The sequence below is a fragment of the Amblyomma maculatum genome, chromosome 5, assembly GCF_055883805.1.
Source record: "Amblyomma maculatum isolate TAMU_Amacu chromosome 5, ASM5588380v1, whole genome shotgun sequence".
Taxonomy (NCBI): Eukaryota; Metazoa; Arthropoda; class Arachnida; order Ixodida; family Ixodidae; genus Amblyomma; species Amblyomma maculatum.
This window is the reverse complement of record NC_139348.1, coordinates 36,168,694-36,182,174: the sequence shown is the minus strand read 5'-3', so window position 1 is coordinate 36,182,174 and position 13,481 is coordinate 36,168,694. Positions and strand designations below refer to the sequence as shown.

The 13,481-nt window shown below is 42.4% G+C and overlaps 1 protein-coding gene across 1 annotated transcript in view; it reads right to left on the bottom strand.

The window, feature by feature from the left end:
- Nucleotides 1-13,481, bottom strand: part of LOC146188023 (uncharacterized) — a 109,634-nt gene that overhangs the window by 95,914 nt on the left and 239 nt on the right. The window lies entirely within an intron of this gene.

Below are 13,481 nucleotides of genomic sequence, written 5' to 3'. Positions count from 1 at the left end.
GGGCGGCGACAAACGTCGGTGCACACATAAAGCGACTATAATCGACAGTCGGACCACAGCAAAAGAAATGGGCGCGCAGTCTCCATGATCACACACGGGACCTGTTATATGGAACTCTAGTGCACAACGCACAGATGGCCTACTATGGTCGAATGTATAGCTCGATACGAAGCAGCCCCCCAAGATGCCCTCAATAAGCGCCATCGACCACTGTCATGACGTCGTGGTCATGCTGACCACCTTCATTGTCACATTGTATGCCTGCTCCTGCCTAAAGCCTGACACTCAGGCTGGCAGTATGTTTCTAAATAAAATAAAATAAACCGAGTGCAAGGTGGCTGATTATGACGTCATAAGAATGTGTTGTGTTTTATGGCGCATAAGCATCTAACGCTATCATGCGCCAAACACATGGTGAGATCTACTGTCCATGCAGCAGATCTATTAAATATGGTTAAAAATCTCATAGTTCGGTAAGAGGGTAGGCATCTATTAAGAACATAAAAACGTGTGATATATTGACAAGAGCATTTTCTCTGATGAGTAAGATAGGGTGAAGAGGAATATATTCTGAATAAAATATTGAAAAATGCTTCTTTCTTAGTTCTAGCTTTGTGTGCAGGAACATAAAAAATGATTGTGATTGTTTCTCCGCAAAGCTCGCATGTTTTCTAAGAATATAGCCATGTGTAAGGTGTGTATGTCCAATATGGAGGCGACATAGAATGACCTCAGTGAATCGTCCTTGGTGTGTGCATGACTTTCATTTAGATATGTCAAGTTTTACTAGATGTAGCTTGTTATTTTCTTCATTATTCCATTTAGATTGCCATCTATCTCTCAGCCTAGATTGCATTAATTTGACTGCTTCTTTGTAGGGAACGTGCACTTTCTTCATTTCTATATGTCGAGCTTGTGCAGCATATATATCAGCGCTTTCATTTCCATCAATTCCTATGTGACTCGGAACCCAGCAAAGCTTTACAGTATGTCCCTGGGTTGTGGCTGATTTTATGCTGTGTATGATGTCACCAATAAGCGATTTGCTGCATTTTTATAATTATATGCTGTTAGTATGCTCACAGAATCAGTGTAAATGACACTATTCTCTATGTTTTCATTTGTATTTTTTTTTTGTGGGCAGGTAATGTCCAGCCAATTCATGCCTGAAAAAATTTCAGAAATCAGAGGAGAAGCATCGGCCACTGGCAAGCGCAGATGTGTGTACCTTTCGTTAGCGTACATTTGCAGTAAATACTATATGAAGCCCCACTAGCTCCTCTTAACAGTAACAATACACACTACTTGAACATCGGTAATTGACCAACATGTGTCAAAATGACCTGCAACCGAGAACGCATCTGAGGGGAAAAAGGAACGAGAGACCGGGATCAAATGATGTGGCTAGATGATGGATTCACACGAAATACGCTAATATACATAGACGAGCACAGAGTTTTGCCTTAGGGAGAGCCAAGTTCCACCGCACCGCCCCCTCAATCCTCAAGGCACCTACAGCCAATACATAGCACAATGAGGAATGCCTATAAAACATTTAGTAATGATGTGATGGAATAGCAACGCATACAAAATATTTTGCACTTAAGAAACAAAACAAGCTTCACCATGGATTCAGAATTGAAAATTAATTGACAATGGTTCCTTAGTTGAGTCCCCGGCTCTCCGGAGGAAAACGTGGCTTGGAATGCAACATAAATGCTCCTCGGCCTCCAGTATAGCAAAAACAATTGCATGGCCGTAACCTGCACACCACAGACCCGACGGAGTCAAGGTACGGGGGCAAACTTGGCGCCCCCTTAGAGGATTAGAGGGGCAGCAGCACCTCCCCTCCTCTGCGCACGTCTATGCTAATATGCTTTTAAACAGTAAAAAGAGAGCTGTAGATGAGAACTGTACAAACACAAGCAACTCAAGATGAGCCTGTGATGAATGGCCCTATCTGAAACAAGGGGCATCAGCCTTCTGAATGGTATTGGAACTAAGTTTGATCAACATGCAGTGCCTTGGGAAAAAGCGAGTGCTAAAGAAAGCTTCGCTGAATACGCAACACTAAGCCTAATGCTGGAGCCAGGCCTGAATAGGTGATACATCTAGAGACTGAATGAAGTAGCACAGAGAATCATTTTCATTGGCGCAACAGTGAAATGCACGAACGATCCAAAGAATGTTACTTATACTACTCGCTTCCATAAAAGTAACATTACTGTAAGTAATATTATTTATATTACTGGCATCTGCAACCCTAGCGAGTCCTGGTACATGTAGCATCACTAAAAGTCATATCAAGAGCAAACTACAAGACTAAACTTGTTTGTTTGATTGTGGTATTACAATGAACTTCGACTTTTTGAAAACTTCGCACCCCTGCTAATTGTTTAAGATCTCCTGCAGGCATCCAAAACCAAAATCGGCTACCTAAAAGCACTTAAAAGAACATCTCACCCAGGCCTCATTCTTACAACAGTTCCGCTGACCAGGCTGCTGTAAATACTAATGATCCATCCGCTGACTTATGGTTATTCAAAATATCAGGATATTGCCACTAATTGTGCAGCAACAGCATCTGAAGTGAGGTATCACTCAAACAAAAAAATGCCCGCTTTTCCTAGAATTCATTTACACTAACTGGTTTGGTCTACCAAGCTTAACGTCCCAAAGCGACTGAGGCTAGAAGGGACGCAACAGTCGAGAGCTCAGGATGACTTTGATCACCTGGTATTCTTTAACATGCACCAATATTGAAAAACAAAGCGGCTTGCATTTTTCCTCCATTGAACAGCGGCTGCCATCAAACCAGAGTCCTTGAGATCGGTGGCCGAGTAAGCAGCCACAGCGGCAGGACATCATTAGAAAGAGTCCACAAGGATGAATGCATGTGTGTTTAAAATGGTTCACTGTTTTCCACAGAAAAGAGGTGCTACTATTTGCTCAGACAACAGTTTCATTATGGAGAAATTTATATGTTGCCAGGCCTGTCCGAGTGACAAGTCGACACGGGATTAACCCATTCATCCAATCTATCCGCGCATAGTGTCTTCCTATGAACAGATGAAATAGAAGTCGGTGAATCAGTTGACAGCTGTTAAATGCTTCTGATGTTTTCTGTCATGCAAGAGTCCCAAGAATGAACCATATTCAGCGATGAAATAAATGTCACGGGCTTTTCTGCACCAGCACTGTTATTCATTAATGCTTGTACATCACTAATGGCTTCAAAGGCATCACTGAGCATGCATGTTCATAAAACGGGCCATCTGACATCAACTTGAAATTTCAAAAACAAGTAGAACTGTCTGCTAAACGTTAGCAGCGCACCAAAGCTATTTCAAACACAGCTATCTGTATCACTGGACAGACTGCATTTAACAGAGTTGCGTGCTATTATGACATTTCTCTAATTATCCCACCATACCGTATCAATAAGTGAGAACGATAGAAACTAAATGGCTTCAGAACACAAGGTAGGCCCAATCTTCCCTATATAATTTGAGGCATATTAGAGAATACTCTCGCTGCTGAAAGAACACAGGGACGCAGATGAGCAAACAGCTAAGGTCACCAAAGCAAAGAGTCAAGGCCTGGCTGCACCTATCTTTGTTCATCCATATCCGCATTGCACCAGCTTGTCCAAGCAACCATTATTATTGTCTTCCATGCCTTCAGACCACCTAGCTCATTCAAGTTGTTGCTGTTGTCTAAACTGATAGCACATACTCATCACACAGGGGGATTGGCCAAGAACTGGGGTGCAGAGACATTTTTTTAGATGTATAACTACATCGCCAAAAATAAAACGGTATTTAGGGAAGAGACAAGAAAACGAAGAGATGAAGCACCGAAATAAAAAGAAATCATTCTGTTATTTTGTCCTCCACTTCCTCCTCTTTTCACTACACCACAATTACTGCTTTGGAGAAAATATTTTGCTTTGCTTTTTCCACAACCCTACATTTCTTTAATTTTTTGTTTTGTTTTCTTTTGGAGTTTACGTCCCAAACCGACTCAGGCTATGAGAGATGCTGTAGTGGAAGGCTCCAGAAATTTCAACCCACTGGGGTTCTTTAACATGAACTGACATTGCAAAGCACACGAGTGCCCAGCTTTTAGCCTCCACCGAAAAGGGCCTACCAAGGCCGGGATTAGATCCTGCATCCTTGGGCACAATAGTCAAGTGCTCTAACCACTGAGCCAACCTGGCGGGGCTACACTTTCTTTTTTGTCTGGGTGCTTTCATTGCATAAAATTTTCACAGTAAATCTACACCAGTGATAGCTACGATTATAGTTCAGTAGTATCACTGCGCATGTGCTTAGGCAAAGCAGGAATAATAAAAAAAAATTAACAGCCTTTTATCATTTCTTGATTTTTCCAAAAAATGAGCGAAGTGTAAAAAAAAAGTGATCTTTTTTAATAGAGAGGTCCGAGGTAGAAAACATATTTAAAATTTTCAGTAGAAACAACATGCACTGAAACTTCTCTTTATTAGATATGTAATTAATGCCAGTGTCAATTCATGCTCCTTTGCTTGTCAGCTTGCACTCCATTCAGCAAACTACTTTCGACGATACCCACCTCATGCAACCGTATCCTCAAAAGGTACCCATATTAGATGTCTTTCATGACATATTACCAGGAGCATCTTAAAATGTTAACAAGGGCCATCACTTGAGGCAAGTGCTGAATCTAAGATGTGCACTCCTAGGAAGACATTCTTTAGTGCTTGCTCCCAATAAGACTGTTAAATAATTTGCTGACATTTCAAATTCGCCCATGGAGGCAGTTCTTGAGAACTTCCAGTTAAGAAACAGACTTAATGGCACCAAGTGCTGATTGAGGGCAAGTAGTTGCGCAACAAAGGCCCATCTGTCATTTGGCTCTTGTACGGGCAACAAGTGTGGTGGCCTTTCAAAGAGCAGAAATATGAGAGCCCAAAGTGTCTATGTATGTTTACCAAGTCTCCAATAATAATAAAAAAAGAACAGTTTAAAAATAACTACACAGGAGTAAAGAAATAGGCTGTTTCACAAGTGGTAAGAAAAGTGCAGAATAAATTGTGTCACCTTTAGTTCGATTGTACCTTTGTTGTACCTTCGTTGCCTTGCCTGGCTGCTGCTGAATAATAGGCGGAGCCTAGGAAAATTCCCGATCTTACTTTTCACATTTGCAGCAGGGCAGATGAGAGTGAGTGCAAGCATTGAAGAATTTGGACACGTCCACTGGCAGCCTAGTTTCAAAAACTAGGCTGTCTACTTAAAGGGTGAAAAATCATGTGGGTTATGAATAATGTTCAAGAGCTAACTGACATCAATTCTGTGTTCTGACCGAAACAAACGTTTCTGCCAAGGCACTGCATGCCCAAAAACAGCTATTCGGATTCACAACTGATCTTCACCTTAATCTTTACTCCACCTTTCAAACTGACATCATTTACCTCGACTTATCAAAATTATTCTACTATGTATCACGCTGTCGCCTTAAGGCTAAACTTTCGAGGTCCCGTCTTGACCCACTTGTTTTATCCTGGATTTACCATTTCCTTTCTAATGATTCACAACACACAGTCAATAATAAGCACCTATCTTCAGCCACAAACATCATTTCGAATGTTCCTCAAGCCTCCATTCTTGACGCTCTTCTTTTCTTGGTATTCATAGACGACCTTCCCTGCAAAATATCGCCAATTCGCACATTTGGAGATTGCATTCTGTATCGATGCGTCATAAAATGATCAAGTCCTCCTCTAAAATGACCTCAACAAAATAATAAACTGGTGCCCATGGTGGTTGATGATACTTAATATTTCAAAATGCAAGTTCACAACAGTGTCGCATAAATGCAATAACTTAAATTATCAGTATTCTCTGAGGTCAATCACCCTAACACAAGTAGAGTCCAACTGGTACTTAGGAATAGCCATTATTAGCAAGCTTTCATGGCCCGAGCACATCTTAAGCCCAGAACCTGAAAGTCCCAAATCGCTCAACTAACTGCAAAAGGTTGCTAGTCATGTCCCCTCCTTCCCTCTACAAACTCACTTACGAAACATTAATTCGCACAAATCTTGAATACATTTCACCAATTTGGAGCCTGCACCAGTTGTATCTAACCGACCTAACAGAATAAGCAAAAAGATGTGCAGCCCAATTTGTTACATCAGGTTATGACTGGAGGACCAGTGTTATTGGCATCAAATCATCCCTTGACATACCTCTACTGCCTTTTCGTTGTTCAAATGCCAAACTCAGCCTCTTTCACAAGTTATACCACAATTTCCCTCATTTGCACTGCACACTTCTGCTACCTTCCAATATAACATTGCAGAACCTTTATAACTGTCTAGGCCTGCCGTCCGCCACTGAACAGTGCAATGAGCAGCTGCAGAGCTGCGACAGCATCTGCGTGCGATCCGATTCCATTCTAAAACCTCTTCTCCATTATCTTCGCCCTTCATCCGAGTCACAGTGTAGTTGCGAAGCCCCATCTTGCAAGTGTAACATTTTTTAAGTTATTGAACCCTTACCTGCTTTACAGTGTTCTCGTTTTGCTCTTGATATAGCGTGATGGGCAAAATATATATAACTGTTTTCTGTTAAGTTATGTAATGCCATTGCAACATTTTCATTCGACTTATTCAATGTCATAGCAAATGTTCCTACTGTTTGTTATTGTTTTTCCTCCATCCTTACGTAATGCCCCAATTAGGGGTCCCTAAGGGAGAATGGATGAATGATGGTGATGAATGTTGCTGCATTCAATATCAACATAAAGACAAAAATCCAAGCTTTTTCCAGCCTACCCCATGTCCTAGTAGAGAAGGCAGCAAGAACCACAATGCCATTTCCACTGCAAGCATAATCATTTGCTGACTTAGCGATGAAACAGACATACTAGGTGACATTACTCTGATGCTATGAACACTGTTTCTGCATGCCACCACATCCCACAGATAAGATCATTTTTTATACATACGAATAATACATCTAAGATGGAGGAAGAAAAGGACACTGCAAAGGCCTTGCCACTAAGGACCTAATAAGAACACGAAGAAATTTTGTAGACAGCCAAACAATGGTGCTCGGGCAAAGTCAAGAAATAAAAACAGGATAAATACTAAGCTATGAATATGGTGTGTATAGATATAGAAGCTGTTTTCCTTGCAGAACACTCGGTTGCCTAACACATGTGTCGCAGCATTCAGACAGGCAGCTGAAGCTATAAATTTTTGTACCACAATGCTTCATCAAACTGACAGTTCAACAATAGTAATGCTGTCAACAAACTATTCGTAAATTAGTGACAACATAACACAATGCAGCCTGCACCTTCGTGCATATTTTTTTCTTTTATCTCTGTCCTTAGGGCATGCTTTTTCTGTTTTCTCTGCTACTATATTTATGAACATGTGATGAGGTTAAGCTTCATAAATTAAAAAAATATTCCTCAAATCTACTGACCACTGCTATCTTTTCCTTCTCCACTGCGCTCAAAAGTGCTTCAAAGCATAACTGCACAGTTCTTTCTTCTGATCCCTTCTATGGTAATGCATTCCAGTTATGTATGTTGCCACTTATACCTGTATTCCTGCTGTTGTAGAGTCCAAGTGTGTCCAAGTGTACAATCAAACCTGCTGAAAACAAGTCCTGGGAAGTATAAAAGCCTGTGCAACATATGATATGTTTCAATGCAGCCAAACCTGTGTGCAATGAACCTTAGCCACAAGCTCACTGCATACAACATTGTAGCGGTGAGTTACGAGGATGAGAGAGGCTAAGGGTCTGCAAGGTGCAAGCAAGACCAGCTTTGTGCAATAATGGCAATAGCACCAGCACAGAACACTTAAAAATGTGGAAAACCATGACAGGCACCAAATTCACGTGTGCACACACACACACACACACACACACACACACACACACACACACACACACACACACACACACACACACACACACACACACACACACACACACACACACACACACACACACACACACACACACACACACACACACACACACACATGCATGCACACAGTGACAAAAAATTCGTTCAAAATGAAACTTTGCAACTGATTACCTCCACTTATCAGCAATATACATATATATATATATCCTTTCATTCCAATAATGCAGCTTTAAAATGTAATCACTGAAAAATGCTGCAAAGAGCAGAATGCTTATCTAAGACTATGAAGGATTGACTGGCCTTTACAAAAAGATTACTACACTTTAATGGTAAAAATGCTACATTATTCGAGGCTGGAGCTTCTATAAGCAACTGACGACTGCGTGTGTGTTTGTGTTTCTTCTTGTCCAGAGTCTTTTTTTTCGCTGGCTTTTTTCTACACTCCGTTTCACACATCAAGTGCAACACTCCAAAGCTAGAGCCCTCGCTTGCGCTCTCGGCATCCATGATGAAAAATAGTGCCTGCTCTTGACGAGAGGAAACAATAGTTGCTTTGTCTGCAAGCTTAATAAATCTTACATTTGCCATCAACTCCACAAAAAGAACCGTTTTTTAAGGAGAAAAGATCGGATTCGGTGAATTTGTATGTTTTGTTTGTCGGTTTCATTCGTGTCACGTTTTTGCTGCCCCGCAACCCTGCCAGCGGTGCCCTCCACGCAGCGCAATGCAGCGATCTCGGAGCGGATTTTTTCTATAAGATCCGCACTGCGAAGATGTCTAGGCACGCGAAGCAAGTTATTGCAAACGTGTATGCTTGGAATAGAGCCCATTTCCACAGAAACCACTCGGCCAAGAAATGAACACGTAGTGATACGCTTTTTCTTTTCTTGGGAACTACTTGCGTAGCTTTCGCTGTGTTGCACGTGATGTATGAAACGGTGTATAGTAGACATTAACCAACTGGCCCAGCAATTCACTCTTCTGAACTATAAGCAAGTCAAGGCAAAAAAATGAAATGCAGGTGTGTAATCACCAGCCAGCACTACAAGTAGAGGCCATTTAAATTACCAATTATAAGGGTTGTTTAGAAACACTGAGAGTGGGTCTAGTGCTCTTTGCTGTCGCTTGCTGTGCCTTCTCTCTACATTTTTGGTGAACACTGTGGCTTAACTAATATCACACTATATGCCCCACATATGCGGCTCTCATGCAGCTGCAGAAATATTTACTCAGACAGGAGGCAGTATCACATTGCCTCTAAGTGTTCTGGTTGTGTAACCCAAGTGGAATCTGCGTGACCGACGCTACACTTTTAAGTTTTGTGTGCGGCTTAACCAAATGGCTATGAAAACATACACCTATTTGGCGCGTGTGGTCGTTATGTTCCCTTCAATTCATTTTTGGTTTTCCGAGGATTTCACGAGGCACCCACAATTTTTTTTTTTGAAAACATCTTTACATGTCAAGAATCTGTGCGCAATGCATGTGTCCCGCCCGTTTACCCCAGTCCACAAATAAAACCATGAAGAAGGTTGTCTCGAGTGGAATAGATGCAAAGAAGATTCCTGGAGAAGAGACCTGGGAATACCACCCGCAGATGAAGCGCCAAAGCACTCACTGGGTTGAAAATGGGCCACCTCAACCAATGACGGCCAAGGCACAAAGATTGGCAAACAAGGCAATGGCCATCACATTTTTCAAAACCACAGGGGGAATTGTACGCGCCCATGCAATTCCTATAGGTCAAATAGTCAATGCCAATTACTGCAGAAGTCTTGTTGGCGCTGAGGGAACGAAACTCAATAAAAAGGCCTGAACTTGTGGGAAATTAGAAACTGCACCTTGACAACGCAAGCGCTTATGCTACAAACACTAAGGTAATTTCTAGCTCAGAAAGAATTACAATTGTCCCTCAGCCACTCTATAGCCCTGCCGGCCCTCTGCTACCTGTACAGGTACCTGCAGTAACAATAAAAGAACTAACCAGGGCTCAGTTTTATACAGTCAAGGCTTTGGAGGCAGTTTTCAAGCATGTGGCAAAAAATTGCTTCGCATGACAGAAACGGTAAGACAAGTGCATTTTGTTGAATGAGGAGTATTTTGATGGTGATAAAAATCCTGATGAACAATTTTCAGAAATAAATGTAGAGAACCAGCCTCTGCCTTTACTGAACAACCCTTGAACTCTAAAATGCAATAGGGATCAGTTTTCTGTGGAGATGTCACGAGCTTGAGCGTTGGAATTCTGTTTTTATTTTATCACAAGCAAACTAATGTTTTTGTGCCGCGCTTAGATTAATAGACCCGAAAGAGCGCAAAATTGACTTTACAGATATAAAAAACAGTGTGGAATTGTTCAACGTCCCTTAAGTCTCTGATGATCAGGTCACACCAGTCTGACAAGTTATTGCGCATGTGGGCAATCAACTGTAGTTAAATAAAAAGGACAAGGTAAGAACAGTCTTTCTGGTGAGGTTATGAGCAATCCTCGGCACTACATACATAGGGGAAGTGGTTTACAAATATTTTTCTCTTCCCCCACTCAATTAAAACAGGTTTCATTATGGGCTGATGTACACTTGTACTTTCATCCAGTCTCCCGCAAACTCGTGTGTTCACAACTTCATGTGCGCAGTCATTAATGAACTTGCCGACATGGGTTGGCCAGTCAGGGCCAAGAAGGTTTTCATTAGTGTTCTAAGCTCTTCTCAACACTGTCAACGTTGCTACTACTCACTGGTAAAGTCAAGAACTTCCCAGCCTGCACTCCTAGGTTTGATGCAAATGTATATACCCTTGCTTCCTCTATCCAGTTTACTTATAGGAAAAGTCCACTGGAGTGAGCGTTGATCATGTGCTCTAAGAGGCTTTCATTTCATCTTTTTTTCGTCCTTCCCGGCACTGCTCATTCACCCTGTTCATTACCTGTCCTCACAGCCATGGCCCAGGTGAGAAAGCTACCGCATTGCTGCGGCCTCAATAACCTGCCTGTATTACGCACCGCCAGCAAAGGAAAACCATGAGTGAAATGAATTTCTGCAGGCATTCTCTTCTGCACAACATATTCATCAACAGAGAAAGAACCTGTCCAGTGCTTTGCGGCACAATGTAACACTGATATCAATACAGAACACAGAAAAAAACAAGTGTCTTTTGAACATAAAATGCCCCAAAGAGCCGTTTCCTTATATGATAGGAGCCTGATGCCAAAGCCTGCTGGCCACCCACAAGTAAATAAAAGGTACCGAAGGTGGATATTGGGCAAGTCGGTAATTCATTAAGACTGTAGTGCAAAAAGATGGACGAAGAACAAAAACACATCACTAGCACACTAAAATCTTGAGAAAGGTACTAGTTTAACGATTTATTAAAATAAATGGAGTGCACAGAAAGGACCTACAAATGTTTGAACCTAAGATGAAGCACAGGCGGTGTTAATTTGTTGGCCACTCACTGTGTTCTATGTATGGTATGAGGCATGCATATGCCCGACCAAAGGTAGAATAATCGACATCAGTAAACATTTAAACCGACCTTGAAACTTAACAAACGAAATGTACAACCTACAAATGGAATTTTGTTTGAACATTCAACATCCAGGGAAGTGCAAGACAAATGAGCTACTCTCAGCACTGAAAACTACCTTTTAAAGAGTTAGCTTAGCACAGAAACTCTGTACACCAAGCATCTGTTCTCAATGCTGTTTCCTTTTTATCCTTTTAACAAGGTCTTTGTTTATCTTTCAACCTTGTTCTTGCGATAAGGGGTCCATGGGACACTCATCTTGCTCACCGAAAGACGCACGCGGAAAATAGAAAACCTTCAAATCGGCTTAAGTGTTGGCAGTTACAGAGTAGCAAGCAGCAAAAAACAAACCACGCCCACGGATGGAATCCTGAATAATGAATAATCACTATAGCGGCTTGAACCGTCCCAAAACATAGGCCTACTCAAGCATGGAATAATTAGGCACCACACTATGGTGCCCTCGATCAAATTTTGTTTTCTTCATCAGTGAAGATTAGAAGCCATGTCGCGCGAGCACCGTAATGCTACCTCAACTCACTAAATGAGATGAACAGTGAAGTCTGCAGTTGTTTTTCCCTCCTACGGCACAAAGCAAAGGGTGGAAAACAAAACCAGTAACATTAGCGTGTTGCGCGCAATAAGCACGCACGTAACGGCCAAAAAGAACTCGTCTGATAGCAGAAACTACACTGCGAACCAATGCAAACACACCCATCGAACCCGCGGCGGTTGGCCCCGTGTTTTGCGAAGGCACTGAACGCGGAAATCGATCACACGCCAACGAAACACTCTCTCCTCGCATCCAGTGAGTCGCGGACATTTAGCAATCGGAGAAAATCCAATGAGGTAGCTTAATATATAAACAGAACGCTCGCGTCTTCGAACACACAACTGCACCTATGCCAGCCCATTTCGATTTCCCTTTCCCATCTCAAAAAGCACGAGTAAACACAACACAGACACAGGCGCAAGGAAATTCTCGACCATGCAATCAATTGCAACTGCGGCCGAACGGTGCCCTACGCACACACGGGATGTTCTAAACTAGCCCTTCGCAAATACAGAAAAACAAGAAGTTCGCGGAACTGCCAGGTCAAACGCCAAACAAAAAAGAATGATCGTGCAACACGTTAACGCCGCGGCTAGGGCTCGCTCCGACTTCGCGAAACCTTTCCGTAGTAGTACGTAGTTTATTGCTTTCGTGCAACAACACCTGCCATGTGGTGCACCTTGCAATCTGCGTCGTCGCACATTTTTTTTTTACCTCAAACTATGGCACAATGCATGGTTCACAATCAAGTCCGTCAAACATGCCGAAAAGTCGTGCAGAAAGGCTGCTAGAAATCCGAGTTTAATCTCCCTTTCATTTTTATTTCTCACAGCTGGTGGCACCATTCTGCCACCGACGGCCTTTTACAAGACGCTGTAACAACGCACCGGAAATTAAAAGAAAAAAAAAACACGAACGCGACCAAAGTGTGCGCGCTTTCTTTACTCCACGTGATTGCTAATAGCACCCATGTTTCGTCTTCTTTTCCCAAATGTCTCTTCTTCACAGCGAAACAACGTGCTCGTGCTCACTCGACGCGACTGTATATATATATATTTTATTCCTAGATAGCGCGGCTTCACGAAACGGCTCGCAGATGTAACGACATCCAGTAGTAAGCTAGGTAGACGTCGCGCGTTACCACGCGAGTTTTCCGAGCTCTGGAGTCATCACCACACGGGAAGGGGCATTATGCACACAATCCGAGTAGACAAGAGTGAAAGGGCAGGACAGAGTGCCGCATTTTCATTTTTTTCTTTTCCGCACAATGCGACGCGGTGACCACTGCCGACAACGACGCGCGAAGGACAGCGTACTTTTTTTTTTTTTTCAGCAAACTGAAATGTGAACCCGTGTCCTGACAGAAAGGATATGAATTGTGCAAGAAAGGAGGAGAGGGTCCAAATCCGCATCCAAAGGTGCCGTCACTGGCGCTGCGAGACCTTCGTTAGGCTTAGCGACGTGAGAGCTTGCCCAG